Source organism: Ochotona curzoniae, unplaced genomic scaffold, assembly GCF_017591425.1.
Source record: "Ochotona curzoniae isolate NIBS_2020 unplaced genomic scaffold, NIBS_Ocur_1.0 contig_43, whole genome shotgun sequence".
Classification (NCBI taxonomy): Eukaryota; Metazoa; Chordata; class Mammalia; order Lagomorpha; family Ochotonidae; genus Ochotona; species Ochotona curzoniae.
This window is the reverse complement of record NW_024466218.1, coordinates 1,617,101-1,640,060: the sequence shown is the minus strand read 5'-3', so window position 1 is coordinate 1,640,060 and position 22,960 is coordinate 1,617,101.

Here is a 22,960-nt window from a genome sequence, read left to right as displayed (position 1 = left end):
CTTTTTGAAAAGGTTTACTTTCATTCAGTTTGAAAGGCAAAGAAATTGACATCCATCTTCTACCTGCTGGTCAGTCTCCTCAGGGCCTGTAACAAACTTAGCTGAAGCAAGGAGCCTGAAACCCTGAGTGTCCCAAGAGTGTGGCAGGGTCCCCAAGTGCTGGAGCCACCATCACCTTCTGCCCCTCCTCCCCTACCCAGTGTACATCAGCAGGGAGCTGGGTTGGGAGGGGAGAGCTGTGACTCCAACCTGGGCACTGTAACATGGGACATGGGCTCTCCCAAAGTGATATCTTAACCACTGCTGCAAATGGTCCTCCCAGGACACTCATTTGATGGGACATTCAAAACGAGTTCAGGATGCAAGACAAATCTCTGTGGTGGGCGACTGCTTCACATGTCACAGGTCACCTGGAGCCCCTGACCTCACATGCTAAATGCCAGTCAAGCACCCTGACTGACCATGATGACAACTCAAGATGTCCCTAACTTGTTCCCACCCACCTTGGGTGTGGGTTAGCCATAGTCCTATTTCTTTAGGAGGTGGCAGTTGATGCTGGCAGCCCAGGGCAGGCTACAGACCGTGTGGGGTTTGGATTTAAAGAATTTTGTTTTTTTCCCGACCCAAAGCCCAGGTTAACAGGCTGGAACTGAATGTCTGGATTCCTCCTAGCATGAACTTCTTACAGAACCTGGAGCTGCAGAAGATCCAACTGGCATGAGGTCTGTGGGCTTGGGCCATTCTCTTCCTGCCAGCATGGTGGCCAACAGGAATGCCATTGACCTGCAGAGTTAAACATAGCAGCAGCATTCATGATAGTTGAACCGTGCAAGCTGCCCAAATGTCCCTCTACGGATGGATGCCTAAACAAAATGTGGTCTGTACACACAATGGAGACCGACTTAGCCTTCAAAAGGTAGGGAGTGTCTGACACATGCTGCACAGTGGATGCCTTGAGGACATGGTGGGGGACCACAGCTGCCTGGGAGTTACAATCAATGGACATAGCATCAGCTATGTAAGGTGATGAGTTCTGTGGCTGCATGGTTGTGATGGTTGTGCTACAGTGTGAATGTACTGAACTGTGCACTTAAAAGTAGCTAAAATGATCAGCTTCCAATCATTAAAATGTGCAGTAGTCTAGTGGCTAAAGTCCTTGCCTTGCACACGCTGAGATCTCTTATGGATGCCAGTTGATCCCTATGGCCCTGCTTCCCATCCAGCTCCCTGTTTGTGGCCTGGGAAAGCAGTCGAGGATAGCCCAATGCCTGGGGACCCTGTGCTCATGTGGAAGACCCGGAGGAAGCTCCAGGCTCCTGACTTTGGATCAGCTCAGTTCTGGCCATTGCAGCAACTTGGGATGTAAATCAACAGATGGAAGACCTTCCTGTGTTTCTTCTCCTCTTTGAATTTCCAATAAAAATAAACAAATCTTTTTTTAATTTACATATGTCTATTCAAGGGAGATCAAGTACTAATGGAAGAAGAGAAATCAAGTTTCAGCCCTTGGATTGATCAGGGTGGTGAATCTTGGCCAAGTTAACCTCTTTGGGCACTGGTTCAAGCCCCAGTTGCTCTACTTCTGATCTAGCTCTCTGTTTACAGCCTGATAGAACAGTGGAGGATGGCTCAAAGCCTTGGGCCCTTGCACCCACATTGGACTCCTTTAAGAAGCTCCTGGCTTCAGCCTGGTTTAGTTTTTGCTATTGTGTAACTAGGGAGTGGAAATGTCCTTCTCTGCTTCTACATCTCTGCCTTCCAAATAAATAAATGCTTTAAAAAAGATACTTAACACCTTGAAGTCCCAGTCTCTCCTCAGTAGGAAATGGTGGTCCTTACAGAAATCTTACTGGATTCGCTGCAGATGTGAATTGAAGCCTCCGGGGCCAGTGCCCCCCGGCACAGTGTAGGATTCAGGGAACGCTGTGTCTTAGTGTGCATGTAGACTTCATGCTATTGTTGCTCAGGGAAGTCATCTTCCCCCTCACGTGCCCTCCAGATGCATTTGGCACGTAGCAGCAAGGGTACAAGGTTAAGCAAAGGATGGCATACAACGCCCCTGGGTCCTTCTTCCTGTACAGGAGCAGCCACTCCTGCTACCTACCTCCCACTGAGCCAGTCCCCTAGGCCTCTCCCTGAAGCTTGCCTTTGCCCTGTTCCACCGACCCCCCAGGAATGCCCTCCTTTAGGGTGATCACTGCTATTGACAGCAAGAACAGTTCATTTTCTTCTGTTTTGTTTAAACGGTGCTTTGATTGGGAAGTGCTTCCTGGTGTAGCAGTTCCCAATGGGCTGGAGGTAAAGCCCACAACATTTAACCCAGCTAGTCATTAACTCCCAGGAAATGTTACCACCTGGCTGGAGACTCAGAAATGGGTAGGAAGAGACAAAGACAAGACCTGTTTCCTTTTCTGCCAGGACCATTAAGAGCTGGAGTGTGTGTAGCCATAGACACATTGCTGGCTCTAGGCAGCCTTGGACTGGCCTGCCTGCACCTGGCTGGCCAAGCAGTCCACGTGGCTTTTTTTTTTTTTAATCAGGAGCAGCTGTGCCTCCCAAGCACCTATAATGAATATCTGCAGCTCCAGGCTCCAACAGAAATCCTCAAGCCCCCGCTTGTCACCGTAATTTGCTTGGGAAGTGTGTCTAATTACATGGTTCTTTCTGCCCACTCCAGGCTGCCTTCTTGTATACACTGTATGAACTGCAGAAAACCAGGATCTCTTTGCGGAGACTCTGGAGTGCTCCAAATTGCTGTGTAGTTGTTTTTAACTTAGTGGTTAAACATTAGTAGGTGTAAAGGGCCTCATTTTTGTGAACAAAAACATGAAAAGAACAGCATGTATCCCGTTCTTTATAATTCTCTGTAGAGGTCAGAAACCATTTCAGCAAGACAGCTGTATAATGACACAGCTCTAACACATGGACTGTTTAGTTCAACCATTGCAGCAGGGGACTCATAAACTATTTTCCATTGTTGCATAGGTTCTTGGTGTTGAAAGCATCATTACTCTGGGACTCTCTTAGTTTAGGAAATTCTCCAAGACCTAAAGCAACGCTCAGCAATGATTCTTAGAGACAATTCTGAAGTCAAGGTAAACCTACTTCCAGATACTCCTGTTGACACACGCAGTTTTCTCCGCAGCTGGCCGATCTGGGTCATTCTTTAGCTCTTCAGTAAGGGGCAGCTGTCAGACGTGTGTTCAGAAAGTGAGTCGGGACGGTGCCTCTCTCCCTCCCTTTTGAGAGGGACCCCACCTCCCGGTTTTCTCTCTGGAGGTGTTTCCCCTTCCTTCTCCCTTCCCTGCTCGCATGGTCCCTTCACAAATAAACCTTCAAATAAAATGAAAATACACATTTTTCTTTTACAATGTGGAGTACAATAAGATGGAGATCTCAGAATAAAGAGCTGAGGACAATTGCTCTAAAGACTAAGTTATTAGTGCAAATCATGGTGTTGCTAGAAATGTCTAGAAATATCTGTAAATGGAACCTCTTCATTATCCCTCCTGCAGAACAAGCAATACAGGAATACAACAACTGTGTTGTGTCTCCAGTTGGGTTTCCCAAGGAAAACACGCTGTTATCAAGTGTGTTTGTGTGTGTGTGTGTGTGTGTTGTGAAATTCTGACAGCTTACCAGAGTTTCCTCATTAAAAGAAGTGTGTTCCAGGAAGCGAGGCAATAACAGCTCCAGACAAACACACACACATCCTTCAAAAATTCAGAATGCCTGTGTCAACATGATTTCAGATAAGCAGAAACCCAAACACAGTGTTGGCAGAGCCAGTCAACAAAGGAAAGCAAAATATTCTGCTTGCCCTTACCTCATCTGCACCTGTGCGACCTGTATTTTATTTTATTCTTCAAATTTCTAGGTATATATTTGAGAGTGAGTAAGAGAGAGAAAGGAGAGAGAGTGAGACAAAGAGAGCTCCTATTCACTAGTTAACTCTCCAAATGCCTGGAGCAGCAGCAGCTGGGCCAGATCCAAACTAGGAGCCAGGAACTCAATCTGGATTTCCTAAGAGAGGCAGGGACCCAACCGTCTAAGTCACCACCCTCTGCCTCCTAGGGTGCCCATTGATGAGCAGCTGGCGTTAGGAGCCAGAGCCAAGACTCAGACCTAGGTGCTAGGGACATGAGACTCTAAATCAGTATCTTAGCTCCAGACCCAATGTCCACGCATGTGCACTATATTTTAATAAACTTCATATAGTTAACCATCATCTTAATTTGTGTCTACTTAGCAATTTTACTAGGAAATACAGTTTCTAGCTTTTAGAAGAAAACATTCATTAATTAGCAGGCTATGAATGGCAACACTTTAATGAGAGCATGAAAATGTTCAGTTTACGAAAACCACATGTGGAAGGAACATAATGATTTACTTCAGGCTGTCATGAATGCTAGGCTCAACAACATGTGACTGACTTCTGTTTTGATAATAGTTTGTATCATAATGCAAACAAGTTTCAAGATTCTTGGTGGAACTGATAGGTCAAGACTTTTTTAAAAAATTATTTTATTTGAGAGATAAAGAGACACAGCATGCCCTGTTCACTGGTTCACTTCCTACAAGTCAGGGATGGTAGAGGCCAGGCCAGGTCGAAGCTGGGAGCTGGGAGCCCAATCCAGGTCTCTAGATTGGGTGACAGGGACTCAAGTGCTTGAATCACTGGCTGTTTCCTCCAAGGGTGAGCATTAGCAGGTGGGTGGAATCCAGGGAGGAGCCAGGACTCAAATCCATGCACTCCAGTATAGGATGCAGCCCTCCAAGCCAGGTCTAATCCCTTATTACCAAACCCCTGCCCTGAGCAATGATTTTTAAATTTATTCCATACACCTATATTGCTGATTCATTTGCCAGCAATTTTAGCAACTATCCAAAAGCATTCCGGTCTATTCCTCATGATGTATTTAAATGAATTTCTATCATGTTCAGTACTGTTTTAAAAAATGAACAAAAATAATCTGTTAGCGCATAGGGAAAGAAAGAGAAGCTGTTTGGACGAACATTCCCCTCAGATTTGATTATACAGAGGTGCCCAAAGCCCGGGACCTTGACTCCTCCTCCCTGTGAAAGAGGCTTGCACAGTCCCTTTCTCGTGCATGACTTGGCTCTTCACCCAGAGGTGGCCAGTGAGACTTCCTCGTATCAGACCAAGGCACTGGGGGCAGTAAGTCCAAAGAGCTGGGCAGGGAGCTGAGGCCAGAGGACAGGGAAACCCAAAGACCTGAGCAGCCATGACTCAGAAGCAGGTCAGCCATGGAAGTGAGAGCTCAGAACTACCTGAGGGCTGAGTCAGACAAGCACTCATTAGCTGGAACAGCTGGTTATAACTGAATTGTGGAGTCAAGGCAAGGTAGAAGCTGGGTCCATTTGCTTCCCTTCCCTGACACCCCCATCCAGCGGTGTGCCTTCTAAAAGTGCATCCTCTCTTCGTCTCGTACAGCACTCACTGCTTTTCTTAAGTTCTTCACATGTTCCCTGACTTACACTATGTACTACCTGTGCAATCCACTAGAACTCAGTCTTAAGGTGTGTTCTGATATCTTTGGAATTGTCATCTACTGTGTCTAGCCTTCCCAAACCAGACTTGAGACTGGAACCTGGTCAGAAGTGACAGAGACCCAAGCCATAGGCTGGATGCGCTCACTTGGGAAGGAGCTGCTGGCCTGTGGTTCATTTATACATTCTTGAGTGGAGTTTGCAGCCCGGGCTGTGTTGTAGGGTTAAGCGGTCTTAGTACAGCTTTGTTGGGAGTTTGGGCATCAGTTCCTGGGGTGCTTTCTGACTACATCTATCATTTTCCCATTTTTCTTTTTAAAATTTGCTTATTTTGTGTGGGGGGAGGGGAGAGTATTTTTAAGAAGTATTTCTTTTTCTTTTTTATTTTGAATTTTATGATACAGTTCCATAGTGTATCCCTAAGTTCCCAGCCTCTGACTGATTTTCCCCATATTATTACAGTAGTATAGTCCTTCATAAAGATTTGCTTATTTTTTTATTTCAAAAGATTTACAAGAGAGGAGAGACAAAGAAAGAGATCTTCCATCTGATGGTTCATGCCCCAAGTGGCTACAATAGCCAGAGCTGGACCAGGCAGAAGCCAGGCATCAGGAACTTCTTCCAGGTCTACCACATGGGTGCAGGGGCCCAAAGATTTGGACCATTCTCTGCTGATTTCCTAGCCACCTTAGCAAGGAGCTGGATCAGAAGTGGGACACTTGGAACTGGAACCTGTACCCATATGAGATGTGGGCACCACAGGTGGCAGGCTAAGCTACACCACGGTGCTGGCCTCTTAAATTATGTTTTAACCATATTTAGGCAACATCTTCTAGATGATAGGAAATCCACTCCCTTTCTCAGACTGGCAGACACTCTGTTCTGACTGTGTCTTAACATTGTGTTGACTCATGGATCCTGCCGAGCCTCCAGCCAGGCTCTGGCTGGCACAATCCCTTGAGTTTTGTGGTTCCCTTTCTTCTGTGTGCTCTTCCCAGTCCTGGCCCAGGGATTCTCTACGCTCTGGCCTTGAGGGTCAGAGTCAGAACAGCTCCCCAGGGGCTGCTTCAGGGTTTGCGCTTTCCTTGTTTCCTCACTTCCGCCTTGTTCCTTTGGAAACCTTACTGAGGTTGGGAGGGGGAATTTACATTCTCAGATTACAGGGCGTAGAGAATCCCTGGGCTTCCTCCAGAGCCAGCAGTGAGTGCAACAGGTGCAAGTGTCCCCACTCATGTCCAGATGGCCCCCTAGGGAAGGCAGAGCACACCCACCAGGGACTACTGCAGGTTGCTACCTTTCCGTTGTGCACATCAATGCACCTATTATTGTTTGTGATTCTATCAATAGATTTCTTGGAAAGCTTACCGCATGTTTAAATTATTCTTCCTTGTGGAGTTGGTTGTGTTTTGCCTATATATATGTCACATTCGTCTTTTATTTTGCTTTGTATTGTGAGAAATGCCACACAGACCTAGGATAGTACAAGGAATCCCCTCCCAACAATCACCAACTAAGATAATGATGAATTTTGGGGATAAACTTCCTTTTTAAAGATTTATGTTACTTATTTGAAAGGCAGAATCAACAAGAAAAGTCCTCCATTCACTGAGCTATTGAGCTAGACTAAAGCCAGGAGTCCTAAGCATCCCCTAGGTCTCACAAGTGGGCTCAGGAGCCCAAGCACTCCATTGCTTTCCCAGGCACATTAGCAGGGAGCTGGAATGGAAGTGGAGCAGCTGAGACTTGAGCCAGCACACATATGGGGAGCAAGTGTCAGCACTGTACGCCTCAGCTTTACCCGTTATGCCACTGCACTGGCCCTTGGATAAACTTGTTGATAGCTTTTTTTTTTTTTCAAAACCAACAAGAGTTCAGGTGAAACACTTGTTTACTTTTTGAGAACCTCGCCCTTCCTTATCACCCACATTCCCTTTGATTTGCTAGACCTGAGTACAGCTTGAGCTATAGCTAGCTACCTTCTTAGCTTCTACCATCTTCAGAGAAAAATACTAAGACAAGTCAGGAATGTCCGAGATGCTCTTTTTTCTTTTTTTTTTTTTAAAGATTTATTTTTATTATTTATTTTTTTTATTGGAAAGGCGGATATACAGAGAGGAGAGACAGAGAGGAAGATCTTCCGCCCGATGATTCACTCCCCAAGTGAGCGCAACGGGCCGATGCTATCGCCGATCCAAAGCCAGGAGCCTCTTCCGGGTCTCCCACGCGGGTGCAGGGTCCCAAAGCTTTGGGCTGTCCTCGACTGCTTTTCCGGGCCACAGGCAGGGAGCTGGAAGGGAAGCGGGGCTGCCGGGATTAGAACCGGCGCCCATATGGGATCCCGGGCGTGCAAGGCGAGGACCTTAACCACTTGCGCCACTGCGCCGGGCCCGAGATGCTCTTTTTTCAGCAGAAGGGGATGGAGTGGCAGTTGTTTGGATTAGGCAAGTGTCACGATGACTCAGTGTTTTGTCTGGGCTGGCTCGGTGAGAGGAAGCACACAATTAGGAGTTGGACTTTGGTGGAGTGACACGCGGTTGAACACACTGAAGGCATGTCTCTTCCAGCTCCTGGTGTTCCCTAGAAAGCTCCCCACCAGCCCTCCTGTTTTGTTCCTTGCCTGTCCTGCTGATTTGGAAAACTATGCTTTTCTGTGGATATATGGCTGGGTACCATTCTCATGCTACCGCTTACTGAAAGCAAAAAGACTGACTTTCAGTTTTATCCATGATAATATTTCTTGGGGGAAAAATGGGGCTAATGTTATCATGCCGTGGGTTAAGCTGCTGCTGCTTACAATGTGTGCATCCACACTGAAGTGCCATTCTGATCCAGCTTCCGGTTAATGTGCCGGGAAAGGCAGCAAACAGCGGTCCAGCTCCTTGGGCCCCTATCACCCACATGGGAGACCCAAATGAATTTCAGCACTCCTGGCTTCAGCCTGGCCCGGGCCCAGCTGTTGATGTCATTTGAAGAGTGAACCAGTAGATAAAAGGTGTTTTTCTCTGTCTGACTTTTTCTCTCTGTGTCGTGCTGCCTTTCATATAAGACATAAAAGAAGGGAGAAAGGCATTACTAGTTGATTGCTGATCTGTAGCAGGTGACAAATCATTGGTTTGGTCACGACTGGTGCTTAGACAATGAGGACAATCAAGAGGGTGTGTTCCAGTGCCTTCCTCCACTTCCTGGGACGATTTGCTTACCTATGGACTAGACTTGACTGAATCACATTAGTGAACCAAATTATTATAAAGCTTGACTTGGAGCACTCAGAAGTGCCTACCATTGACTCTGAGGCCCCTGGATTCTTCAGCTGAGGTCAGCATCATGGCCTTGAACTTGGGAGACAGTTCTCCCACTAATTCACAGCCTTTCTGCACTTTTTTCCACCTCTCTCAGATGGAACTCCCGCTTCCATGCCTTACCTGCAGCTGAGTGTTCCAACAGAGCTTGGAGCTGGGTTAAGAGAAGCCCAGGCAATTCCTGAGTACCTGGAATGCAGACACTCCCCCGAAGGAAGCGGCAGTGCAAGGCTCAAAGCTCGCATTCTGAAAGGAACACGCAGATCTGTGGACTCAACAAGTAGGCGAGCCTTTGTGCAGAGAAGTCTGCGAGCATACTTTCAGGTTTCCATGCCTGAGGAGATGTTATTTTGACTGTATCTTGCTTGGCGTTTGTAACATTAACCCCAGGTGAGAAGGTGTGCCAGCATTCTGGTTGATGTGGATCATGTGAGAGTGACTTAAGCAGCTTGCCTAAACTCACACAGTTCCTTAGCAAGGAAGCCCAGAGTATAGGTTTCTGCTAAAACACGAAGTGGTTTGCCAGGCCCTGTCCTTCATCTCTGTGTGTCCTGTTAATTTTGTCTCTCCAGAGAACCCTGACTGTTCTACTAAGCATCTAAAAACAGCATTCTTAAGAATTATTGCATTGGGCCCAGCTAAATCCTCGCATTGCATCTGCAGGGATCCCACATGGGCACCTGTTCTAATCCCAGCTGCTCTACTTCCCATCCAGCTCCCTGCTTGTGGCCTGGGAAAGCAGGCGAGGATGACCCAAAGCTCTGGAACCCTGCACCCACGTGGGAGACCCGGAAGCAGCTCCTGGCTCCTGGCTTCACATCAGCTCAGCTTTGGCTGTTGTGGCCACTTGAGGAGTGAACTTAGCAGACAGAAGACCTTTCTCTCTGTATCTCCTTCTCTCTATATATGTGCTTTTCCACTTATAAATAAATAAATAAATCTTAAAAAAAAGAGAGAGAGAGAATTACTGTGTTGGCATTGATCTGCAACTTGCAAGAACAAGAATCTTCACCCATTGCCACTGCTGTGGTCAGAGCTGCCCCAGCTTCTTCCTCACTCTGATCCTTTCCTAAAACAGATGAAGTGACAAGGACATAAAGACAGGGTAGAGAGAACCAGTGGCTGAGAGGAGGAAAAGCCAGCCTCTTGCAGAATGATGCTACTTCCTAAGAGCCAAACTTTACATATTAGCTTGCCAAGGCATGTGCAGTAATGTGTTTCTTAAATGTCTAACACAATGGAAATAATAAACTGCAGTGCCGTCTTACGGGCATATTGTGGAATAGTAGGAGGAGATAGTGAGAACAAAAATATTGGAAGGGGGCAGATCTCACTCAGTATTGCCTCCTGTGATGCAGGGAGGGTTTAAATCCTGGTGCTGCTTCCTGCTCATGCACACTCTGGAAGGCAGCAGGTAATGGCCCAAGTGGCTGGGCCCCTCCACCTGCTGCAGAAATCCAGAAGGAGTTCTTGGCTCCTGGCTTTGGCCTGCCCCAGCCATGGCTTTTGCAGGCATTTGGGGGATTGAACCAGTAGATGGAAGATAAATCTCTTTCTCTCTCTGTACCTCATTCAAGTAAAAATCCATATACACATACATACAAACGTATATACATACAAACAAACGTACATACATACAAATTTAAAGGTAGAATTTTAGTAAGAGAAAATTTTTAAAAGAACAATAGCTAAAACTGGGCTATAAAATTGTGAGATATGACCACAAGGCACTTTTAAAAAAAGGTTTATTTTATTTTTATTTGAAAGACAGAGTTACAGGGAGAAAGAGAAATGGAGAGAGAGGGAGAGAGAGGGATAGAGAGAGAGAAAGGTTGATCCTCCCCACTGATTTACTCCCCAAGTGCATACAACAACCAGGGCTGGGCTGAGCCAGGAGCCAGGAGCCGAGAATTTCCTCCAGATCTCCCACATGGGTGCAGGGGACCAAGGACCTTATCCCTCTTCTGCTGCAAACAGGGAGCTGGAAAAGAAGCAGGGCAACCAGGACTGAGATCAGCATTGGATACTGACATCAACATCATATACTGGTGCTGGAGGCAGAGGCTTGGTCTACTGTACCACAGCACTGGCCCCTGCAAGGGACTTTTATATACACCATGTAATATATATATATATATTAATATATGTGTTAATAGAGAACATTGTTGGAGTTATAGGGTTTTTGATTTATCATTTTATATTTATTTATCATCCATATTTTCCTAATATTTGTTATAATCACAAGGTGGATATGAAATAGTAAAGGGGTTATAGATGGTGGTTTCTGTGTAGATGAGCATTTCTAAAGACTAGTTTTCAAAATTCAATGTTTGTCTGTGATAGTCCCATTTAGCTGTTACTAGAAATGGAACTTTTCCATGTCGTTTTCCTTGTTCCTAGCTACCTCTCACAAGTTCACCATTGCAGGAAGTGGTTCAGAGAGTCCCCAGGCTGTGCCTGGAATGTTTTCTGGAGCGTGTATTTGGGTAAATGACTTTCAGACAGCCCAGGCTCAGTCTTGCAAAGGCGCCTCCCTGTGTACTGAAGAGTTTCCTCCATTTAAAGGAGATTATTTAAATTTGCCTCCTTGGAAGCCTTACTGTGGAATCAAAACAAGAAGAACCCTTCGGAGAGTAAATGTGGCAAAAGGAGTTGTAAGGTGCATTTTTAGGAATAGGTGTTTGAATATTGCAGAGTGTATCAGAAAGGACATTTATTCATTTGTCTATTTATATATTTACTTACTCTGTTTTAAAGATTTACTCATTTTTATTGGAAAGTCAGCTTTACAGAGAAAAAGAGAGGCAGAGAAAAGCTCTTCCATCCACTCTCTAAATGGCCGCAATGGCAAGAGCTGAGCCAATCCGAAGCCAGGAGCCAAGAGCTTCCTCCAGACCTCCCATGCGGGTGCAGGTCCCAAGGCTTTGGACCATCTTCCACTGCTTTCCCAGGCCACAAGCAGGGAACTGGATGGGAAGTGGAATAACAGAAACATGAACCAGTGCCCATATGGGATCCCGACCCTTGTAGGGGGAGAATTAGTCAATTGAGCCATTGTGCTGAGCTCATGAAAGGCATTTATTAATTAGAATCCAATTGCCCCAAGCCACTTGAAATTTAAATATGGGACATGATCATAATGTAGATCATAATGCATGTTTCCCCTGGTCATTATTTCTAAAACTTAAACAGAAAAATAAGGCAGTGTTCGGATCAGTGTTTTCCAGCAGCTGGCCAGCCCTTGGCGAGAGGAGCGGAGCAAGGTTTGCAGTACCCTATGGGTAGGGCTCGTGTGAGCTGGGAATGAGGGCACCCAGATCACAAGTGAGCACTTGGGGTGGCAGAGCTTCCCCTGGGGGATTCAAAGGTACGAGTGAGCTCCCTCCAGGCCCTGTTTGCTGTCAAGCGCTGTACCCTACCTGTCCTCTGCTCCTGTTTATTGTTTTGGAACATTCTCAATGTCCTTGCCTCTTCTGACTTGATGTAGTGTGAATGTTACTGGAAAACTGAAGAAGGGGGGACCCCTTCACTGCCTATGCCCATCCCCTTCTCCCCTCATGGGCATCAGCAATAACTGGGGTCAAGTCTGCATGCCCCAGACGAGAGAGCACTGGCAGAACTGGGCCCCGCGCTGTGCTGAGGGACCTGCACATTCTAGCCAGTGTGTTCCAAGGGACGGCACTGGGGCCTGAGGGGCCTGGGTCAAAGAAGGTGAAACACAGGGTTGGACATGGAAATGTCTCTTTATATGGGAGCCCTTTCCCATGGCAAGGGGTCTTGGGGGCCGTGTTACCTTGTTCACAGGTTCAGTGTTACTAGATCACTGAGGAGCTGACCATACTTGGCCCACCTTGATGGGGTCCTTGGTAGCAGCCCTCTGTGCTAGGTGACACCTAGTGATGGGCTCTGCTCAGCTCTGCCTCTCTCCCTGCCCTCCCAGGCTTGGTAGCTTCCTGTAGTTGTCACCCAGTCCTCTGCTCTGTTGTCCCTTGTATAAGTTTTACCAAGTTGCTTTTATCAAGTTCTTTCCAAAAATATTCACAGTGGTTTCTGCGACTCTGGCAATACAGTAGGTGAGAATTTAGGATCGTGCTGAGAACGGCACTCCAGGTTCAAAGAAACGAATAGGAAGTAGGCCCAGGGAAGTCATGGTCAGGTGTGTTTGTCTCAACAGCAGCCATAAAATGCACAGGCTGCACAAAATAGGGCCTGTGTCTGCAGAGAGAATTGTAAGCCTGTGTGAAAGAGAACCCAGTCAGTATCTTGGTAATTCAGGATTGATGGTGTGTTTTTAACCTGGGAAACGATGTGTATACTCATGAGGGCGCTGTTGCTTCCTCACTTTCAAACCATGTTTACTCTCTTGAGTAGAAGCCTCCTGGGAGCAGCCACGTGGGAGAATCTGAACAGAGCCTGGACATGCAAGGATATCGCCACTGCTGCGCTGAGCAGCCCCGGTAACAGCACGCATGTGGTTCTTTAAGGAACGCTCTGAGATAATTACTAATGGTTTCTGAAATTTAAAAAATGTTTAACTCTGTATTTATTAAATCAGGACCATAATTTGTGAAATGGAATAATTACCAGCTGTGAGAGTTTTGTCACGGCTTGAAATCCACATGCCATTGGACAATGAACAGTTACTGGCTAAGCCCCATAAAGGAAAAGGGAGAGCAGGATACACATGGGGTCAGTGCAGTGGCTTAACAGGGTTGACAATGGTTCAGTGACCTGAATATATAAGGTTTAGAAGGATTGCTATTATTAGGATTATTGAGGCTGTGGCTTGGGTTAGCCACTAGTTGCAAGCACTGGCATCTTATATAGGCACCTGTTTGTGTCCTGGCTGCTCCCTGCTTGTGGTCTGGGAAAGCAGTTGGGAACAGCCAACTGTATGAGACCCTGTATCCACATGGGAGATCCAGAAGAAGCTCCTGGCTTCTGGCTTCAGGTTGGTTCCTGACTTTGGATTGGTTCTGGCCATAGTGACCATTTGGGGAATGAACCAGCGAATGGAAGATTCCTCTCTCTCTCTCTTTCTCTCTCTCTCTCTCCTCTCTCCTTTTTTCTGTAAATCAGTCTTTCAAATAACAATAAATAAATCTTTTTAAAAATGCATGCATACACCTGCAAATCTCAAGTCATCAATGAGCAGGACTGAGCCACTTGCATGGCCTGGCATAAGTAGTATCTTGTTACACTAGGTTTTGAAGGAAGGCAGGACATTGTGCAGGCACAAGCAGAATGAGATTTCAGGAAGACACAAGAGCATACAGTGGAGAGAATGAGTGATGGTTGGGGGAGGCTATAGTAGGGATAAGATGAGGCTGGTATTGTTAAACCATCACCTATGACGTTGCATCTCCCATGGGAGCATAGCTGACATCCCAGTCTTGCTCCTCTCCACTTCTCGTTAATGCACCTGGGAAAGCAGAGGAGAAGCTTTCAAGCATGCAGGCTCCTGCTGTCCCTGCTCGATTCTGGAATGGAGTTCTCGGCTTCTGACTTGGGTCTGGCCCTGCGGCCAATTGGTGAGTGAAACAGCAGAGGGAAGACTTGGTGTCCTCCTCTCTCTCTCCACCTCCCCTGCCATTCTGCCTTTTGAATAAAATCAGCAAGGCTGGCTTTTTAAGTTAGACCAAGCAGTTTTGATGTCATTTTGCGGGATTTTTGTTATGGCGGAGTGGACACAGAGGCTTCTAACCTGAGCAGTGGCGGCTCATCCGGTGCTCTGCCAATGCCTTACACGCACAAATTCCATAAATATTTGTCCAAGTGGATTTTTTCAAAAGATAATGGAACAATGGCTAAAAATTCTCCTGCATATAATTACAGTGCTTTAGGCTGGGAACATTTTCCTGCTAGGTGTAGCTAACACCAGTTGTCAGTTACCTAGCAACCGAGCATCCTTTCAGTGGCGAGGTCTGAGGGGGTCACTTAAATATCTCCACTCAGGAGTCAGTGTGAGGAGAGGAAGAGAGATTTGTCTAATTTAGTCCCTAAACTTCCGGAGACTGTAAGTCATGTGCAGGGACTCTCCAGGGCTTGTTGAGGTTTGGGGGTGGGGGTAGGCTTGTGCCTGGGGCGCTCCGGATACAGGATGCTGTGATGCTGTGATGCTCTCTCCTGTCACACACATTCTCATCTGCGTGAGGGATTTACAGACAACACAAAACACAAAAGGATTTGCAGAGAGAGGCTCGGAGAGTTCGTGAGGCAGGAGACTGTAGGATGAGCCCCGGAGATGAGATTTGAGCGAGGCGGGATTGAAAGAAGCTGAGAGCTCCTTCCGGGACATCAGGGCACCAAGCGCTGCTTCAATAAGCCTTATGAAGAATTGCGGAAGTGCCACTTTGGCACGAGGCGTATTTTAAAGTAAAGACTATTAGAGCTCCCCTTTTGGAACAGGGAGGGTAATGATTCTGTTTAAAAGATTACTTATTTGAAAGTTAGAGTTACACAAAGAGGTGGGGGGAAGAGAGACACAGAGAGACGGAGACAGACAGTTTACTCTCCAGAAAGCCATACTGGCCATGGCTGGCCAGGCTAAAGCCAAAAGCCAGGAGCCAGGAGCTCCTGCCAGACCCTCCATAAGCAGGAACTGTCTTCCACTGCTTTCCCAGGCCATTAGCAGAGGGCTGGACTGGAAGTGAATGGGAAGCTGGCATGGCAGGTGGCAACTGTACCTGCTACATCAATGCTGGCTCAGGGCAGTGATTCTTCTTCCTTTTTTTTTTTTAACTACTGTATTGTATATTACTATTATTGTTGTTGTTTTTAAAGATTTATTTATTTTTATTGCAAAGTCAGATATACAGAAAGAAGGAGAGACAGAGAGGGAAATCTTTAATGTATTGATTCACTCCCCAAGTAGCTGCAACAGTTATAGCTGAGCTGATCTGAACCAGGAGCCAGGAACTTCCTCCAGGTCTCCCACACAGGTGCAGGATCCCAAGGCATTGGGCTGTCCTCAACTGCTTTCCCAGGCCATAAGCAGGGAGCTGGATGGGAAGTGGGGCTATTGGGATTAGAACCGGTGCCCAAATGGGTTCCCAGCGAGTTCAAGGCAAGGACTTCAGCTGCTAGGCCACGCCGCCGGGCCCTGTTGTTATTTTACAGTGCAGCTCCATAGGCTCTGGTGTTTCTCCTCCCCCTCTCTAAGTCCTCTCCCCTTACTGATTTTCCCAATATTATTGCAGTAATGGTCCTTTATAAGCAGTCACATGTCCAGCATTCTGCTATTTAAGTGTATCCTGACATTGTAGGTGTGGACAATGGCAGACAGTCTAGGGCCCTAGTTTTGATAGTTCATCTTTGGTTTGAAAGTGGAGATGCAAACTGCATTGTATCTTCAAAACTGTTCGTGAGAGTTTCCATTGCACAGTTACTATACTTTCCCTTAAAGGAAAAGCCATAAACCAAAATCAACAGGAACAGTAATAAAAAATTTACATAGCACAATCAACAATTGCAAAACACAGAAGCATCCTAGATGCCCATCGAAGGAGGATTGGCCAAAAAAGTTGTGCTACATCTACTCTGTGGAATACTATTCAGCTATCACGAAGAATGAAATACTCCCCTTTGCAACCAAATTATCCTCAGTGCAATGAGCCAATCCTAAAAGGATAAACATCATATGTTCATTCTAATATAAGACAACCTCCATTGAGAATGCAAAACAAAAACTAAGGTAAACAAACATACAAAGGATATAACGGAGCCCAGAAAGGCAGGAACCAAAGAAAATTGACAGAATATATCTCTACAGCTGAGTGTAAGCAGACGCCCAATGAAACTTCTAAATATACCTAGACAACAGAATATCAAACTTTGCACCCTTTTCCATGCCAATAGTGTCATGACTCATGTACAGAGCAGCAAGTTGGAGTCAAGACTACCCTTGACAGACTATTTTACTACAAAACACAGGGAACAAGGGAGGGGAGACATTGTGCAAGTCCTTCCTAATACTGTTTTTGCTACATCTCATGGCATTGATTCTTAACAACTGTCAGAAACAATCCTGAACTCACTAGCTCAGCGACAGCACCAGAGGAGTCCACCCTTACCTAACATGAGCTTCCCCATGTATTTGTTTGCCCATGATTTGCTGTCCCTAGGTGCTGGAAGGCATTTCCTCTCATCTTGTTGCTTAAGTAAATAAAACTGTTGTTCTTCAGCTAAAAGCTCAATTTCTAGTCCCTTTGGGCTCCCTCTCTGTGGGAACTGCCATTTGTGTGCAATACTGCTGTGTGTGTCATCTTCTATCAGTGCTCAGGGCCTAATCAATGAACCTAGGATGGATAGAAAGAAGTAGAGTTATTTCCTCTCCTACATGCAGAATGATACCCACTCCCTGTTTTTAGTTTAAAGATTTTTTTTTTTTGGAAAGGCAAATTTTCAGAGAGAGAAGAAAATCTTCCATTTGTTGGTTCACTCCTCAAATAGTTGCAATGGTTCGAAGTCAGGAGCCAGAAGCTTCTTTTAGATCTCCCATGTTGGTGCAGAGCTCTAAGGGCTTGGGCCAAGCTTTGGTGCTTTCCTGCCATAGGCATGGAGCTAAATGGGAAGTGGAGCAGCTGGGACATGAACTGGTACCCATATGGGATGCTGGTGCTTGCTGGTGGAGGATTAGACCACTGAGCCACCACACCAGCCTTTATAGAAACTGTTATCATCCTTAGTTTATAAAAGTTAAACTAGATTTTGAACAAGTGGCTTGATGACACTGGTGGGACCAAGGCCCAGACACCAGCATGTAAGGACCACCAGACTCACCGACACTTAGCATTGGTCTGCGGCCAATCCACACCAAGTCAGGTGTCTGCTCTGCTCCTTGCCTCAGGCCTCTCTTGCACTTTGCCTTTCCTGCCGGCTCCTCCCAGTACTGTTTTCCACACCTCCTTCCCGTTGGCAGGCCTCTCTGCTGTCCAGCTGTTGCTTACAGGCACCTCTTCTGCAGTCCTTCTGTTAAGAGCTGCCTTGCCCAGGACCTCAACCCCCAGACTCTTCCTCTTACACTGCAGACACTGCGATGATTCAGCCACTGCCCTGGCTTCATTGCCTCCTCACAGGCTGAGCATGCATCCGTTGTCATTTCTGCTTTAGACACTGAGCAGCCTCCCAACCCCAGATGGCGTAGAGTCACATGTGTCCACATGGGTGTGACCTAGAGAACTCATTAGCCATACAGAAGTTCAGGTCCTTCAAGATCTGCATTTCAATAAAGCCTCCAAGGCAATTTGGCCATATCTCACCATGGAACAGCCCTATTCTAAACCAGAGGTTTGCCAAGTGCAGTCCCTTGATCTGCACTGCCAAGCATCCCCTAGGAATTTGTTTGATCACCCGGAAAACGTGTATTAAACTGAGCCTTTTCTCAGTGATCCAGTTACAGGCTCAGGTTTCATTTCATTTTATTTTTAATATTGTTTACGTGGTTGAGAGGGATGCACACATATGATATGGATCTCTAATTAGAGTGGGGAGGGTCAGGCCTGGAGGAAGGTGAGTGGGACAGATGTTTCCGTTCTTTTTTCTTCCTGAGTCCCACCCTATCCCCCTCCCACTCTGCTGTGGGGGGTGGGGGAAGTAGAAGGGGCTGCTCCTTGGTATCAGACTGCATCAACTCCCGAGGATGGGGGATGGTCATTTGATGATGCCTTAGAGACCCCAATGTGAAGAAGGCTGTTCCAAAGGGTGCTACTTGAGTGGTTTTGATAGTTCAGAGACATTGTTGGCTTCATTGCTCCAGGGTTGAAGAAATCTTTCCAAGGTCTATTGGCTGACCGAATCCACCGCAGTGCATCCACAGACCTAAGTAGGGTTTAAGTCCAGTGAGCTAGTTGGGGAATCCTCCCAAGAAACTTTGCCTGGAGTGACCTCAGGCTTGGCTCTTGCTTGTGCCAGTCAGTGCAGGGTCAGGTTCGGTCCATCATGTACATCAACCAACACACAGACCAATGGATGCAGCTGCCTGGTCGGTTCTGTTCCAGCCCCGTCTCTCACATAAACTGATGGGTGCTGCAGCCAAAACTAGCCCAGCCCACCTCAGGCCTGGTCTTTATACACACCAATGGGTGCTGCAGCCTGGTTGAAATGATCCCCTATAAACACCAGGCTTACCTTCAGCCCCTGTTTTTGCATATGTTGACATGTGCTGCAGCCTAGCCTGAACCATCCTGCATCCCATCTGACTCTTGTGCACACCCATGGGTGCTGCACCTTAGTTCAGCCCACCCTGCGCCTAGACTCAGTCCACACGTATGTGGTCAGGTGGTGCCACCTTGCCCAGCATGGTCCACCACCAGCCCCTCTTGCTCTCATGCTCATCAGAGAGCGCTGTAGTCTAACAAAGGAGTACCCACAATTTCCCTGCCAGGCCCACTCCCAGCCCCGCATCCTGCACTTGCCAAGTGGTACTGTTGTCCAGCCTGACACGATTTGCAACAAGTCCCTACACTTGCCAGTGGGTGCTGTAGCCTAACCTGGGCAGCCCACATATACCTATTCTGGTTTTTGCATACGCCAATGGGTATGGCGGCCTGGCCTAGACAGGCTCAGGTCTGGAAACCAGTGTCGCCTTGCTGGTAGCTCTTAAATGTGCTTAACGCTGAGGGACTCATGCTATGGCATATAAGGTTAAGTCTCTACCTGCAGTGCCCACATCCAGTATGGGGGCCAGTTCAAATCCTGGTTGCTCTACTTCTAATCATCTCCCTGCTAATGTGCCTTGGAAAGTAGTGGAAGATGGCTTAAATTCTTGGACCCCTGCACCCATGCAGGAGATCCTGAAGAAGCTCCTGGCTCCTGGCTTCAGATTGGCCCAGATCCAGCCAATGTATACATTTGGGGAGTGAACCCGTGGGTGAAAGATCTGGATCTCTGCCTCTCAGTAACACTGCCTTTCAAGTAAAAATAAAATAAATCCTTAAAAAAATAGATACGGTTAACAATGAAATCACTCAGGCAGTTTTTAGAAGCTAATTCATGGCTACTTCAAAAAAGTGTGGGAAGATGGAATTGACAGCTAAATTTATTTTGGTGCAAAGCTCTTCTGAAATTCATGCATACTCATACAGCCTCAGCCCGTCTCAGCAGTTCAGCTCAGCCAGAGCCCTGGGGCTGGGCCCGAGCACTGGTGTGTGAGAAAAACCGTCCCAACAAAATTTGAGTCCCCGACACAGTCCGTCTGATCAACCCTGCACATCCATATGATTCAAAATTCATTACAGTCTGCTCACTGGGACAGTCACCTTCTCAAACATGGCCACTGTGTTGCTAGGGCTCTGTTCAGACCTCAGCTTCATTCTCTCTGACTAAAGAACTGAAATTTTCTTACCACCTGAACTGAATACCAGCACAGCTCTCCAAAGGGGAAGATAAGTCTCTGTCTGCAATGACTGGAGCTGAGCCTATCCAAAGCCAGGAACCAGGAACTTCTTTCGGGTCTCTCATGTGGGTACAGGGTTCCAAAGCCTTGGGCCATCCTCCACTGCTTTCCCAGGCCAGAGACAGGGAGTTGGAAGGGAAGTAGAGCAGCCAGGATTAGAATTGGCAACCACATGGAATCCCAGTGGTTGCAAGACTAGGATTTAGGCACCAGACCATTGCTCTGGGCCCTATATACCTATTATTTCTAATGCCTATCAAAACTTCTTGGGACTTTACCCTTTCTTTTTTAGGCCATTTGAGATACTGTGGATATTTTTGCTAATATAAATTTTGTTCTTGTCTTTGTTGCTGTCATTTTTAAAAAGATTTAATTTTTTATTGGAAAGGCAAATCTGATTTCTGTAGAGGAGAGACAAAGATCTTCCATCCACTGGGTCACTCCACAAGTGGCTGCAAAAGCTGGAGCTGAGTGGATACAAAGCCAGGAGCCAGGAGCTTCTTCTGCGTCTCCCACACAGGTGCAGGATCCCAAGGTTTTGGGCCATCTTCTACTGGTTTTCCAGTCCATAAGCAGAGAGCTGGGAGGAAAGTGGAGCAGTTGGGCCATGACAATGTCTCTATGGGATCCTGGTGCTTATAAGGTGAGGGATGTAGCCAATTGAGCCATTGCGCTGGGCCCTAGTATGTATTTTATGAACCCAGGGTTAACTTTACGCGAGACATAACCTGTGGTCCACACACGCCTCACTCCCCACTCTACCTCCCACTGTCAGGTGATCTTTTTTTTTTGACTGTCAAGTGCAACAAGGAGGGAGGGAAAGAAGACCCTTTTAGAAGTGGGGTCAGCAATTACTTGGGAGTGAAGTCAGTTGCCTAGCAACAGCTCCTTCTCATCACCTTTCCTAGGTGTATTTGTGATATTCCTTTTCTTCTTTCTGTTCTCAGAGTTTATGCGAGTCAGATTTTACATATGTTAAAGCATAAGGTAGGGTTAAAATAGTCATGGAATCATCAAAACTATAGTTGTGTAAATGTACGCCATCATTTCTATCAATTTGTTTGGCCAGGATTAAAAGTAAAATTGGACCAAACACTGTATTTGCAGCAAAAAGACACACACAGGCATTTCCTTTGTTTTGTTTGTTTTTGGTTTTTGACTTCTCAAAAAAAAAAATTGCTTTTAGCTCCCACATATAAAGCAAAATAGGTGGAATTTGTCTTTCCGTGTCTGGCTTATTGCGCGCAGCATGATGTCTTCCAGTTCCAGCCATTTCAAACGTTCTTTGTGTGAGTGAAGTGGAGCATCTTTTCATCTGATGAGCATTTCTCGCCCTTGCCTATTGTCCTGCTGCACTATGGTCTTTCTACTTTTTATTTGCTGTACTCTTGGGGCAAGAAGCCATGGGCTACAACGTAAATGTGAAATTTGTTATTCCCCAGCCCCAGCTCCAAAAATCAATAAAATAGAGAGTTGAAAGGAAAAAAGCTCACCTCTGAGGATCGGCTGGGTTTAGGTCCATGTACTGTTTTACTGAGCTGGAACATCCGGCCATTAGGAGCTGCAACTTGCACAAAATGCAGAAGCAACATGGCAAGTGTTTGTGAGGGTCCTCAAGACCACCCTAATCCTGATGCAAGAGCAGATGGCAAAACATTTGCTATTAAAAAATGCTGAGTGCTGATAACAAGTCCCAGAGCTGCACCCTGAGCTCAGTGGTTTTCACTCCATGACCAACTTTGGGCTAGCTTTTTTGATCAATGCATGTGTCACAAACAATATGAAAATGAGAGGCTTCATCAGGCAGTTTCTCTAATGGATGTTGATTAGACATATTTTATTCTATTTTATTTTATTATTTTAAAGATTTCTTTATTTTTATGGGAAAGGTAGGTTGATAGAGAGCAGGAGTGAGAGAAATGAAAGATCTTCCAATCTGATGGTTCACTTCCCAAATGGGCACAACAGTCGGAGCTGAGCCAATCCAAAGCCAGGAGCTTCTTCTAGGTCTATTGGGTGGGTATAGGGATCCAGGCACTGGGGCATCCTCCGAACCTTTCCCAGGCCACAAGCAGGGAGCCAGATTAGAAGTGGAGCAGCTGGGGCATAAACTGGCACCCACATAAGATACTGGTGCCATAGATGGAGGATTTGCCTGATACAGGTGTGAACTTTACAAAAGTGAATTGTTGGATAAAATATTAAGAGTCAATTGCATTACTATACATTGGCAATAAGAGGTACTGCCAAGTAACACTTAAGAAGAACTGCAGAGTATCTAGGGATTGTACTAACAATGTTTGAGATATGTGTGAAGGAAATTACAAGACTCAATGAAAAAAACTTTTTAAAGGTCTTCCATATGCTGCTCTTTTTTTCCCAAATGGCCACGAAGGCCAGAGTCAACTGGATCTGAACCCAAGAGCCTGGAGCCAGGAGTCGTTTTCAGGTCTCCCATACCAGTGCAAATCCTAGGGCCTTAAGCCATCCTCCACTGCCTTCCTAGGCCACAAACAGGAAGCTGGATGGGAAATGGAGCAGCCGTGACACAACATAACCTCATATGGGATGCTGGTGCTTAGAGGTGGAGGCTCAACAGCTGAGCCATTGCACGGACCCCTATGGAAAGCAATTTTCAGAAAAGCTAAATCATCACTCTGACACAGAAAAGGAAAATAGGTTAATATTCCTTTTAAATCTCATTCTAAGAAGGGAACCAGGAAGCTGTTACAAGGAAAAGACAAAGATGCCCATG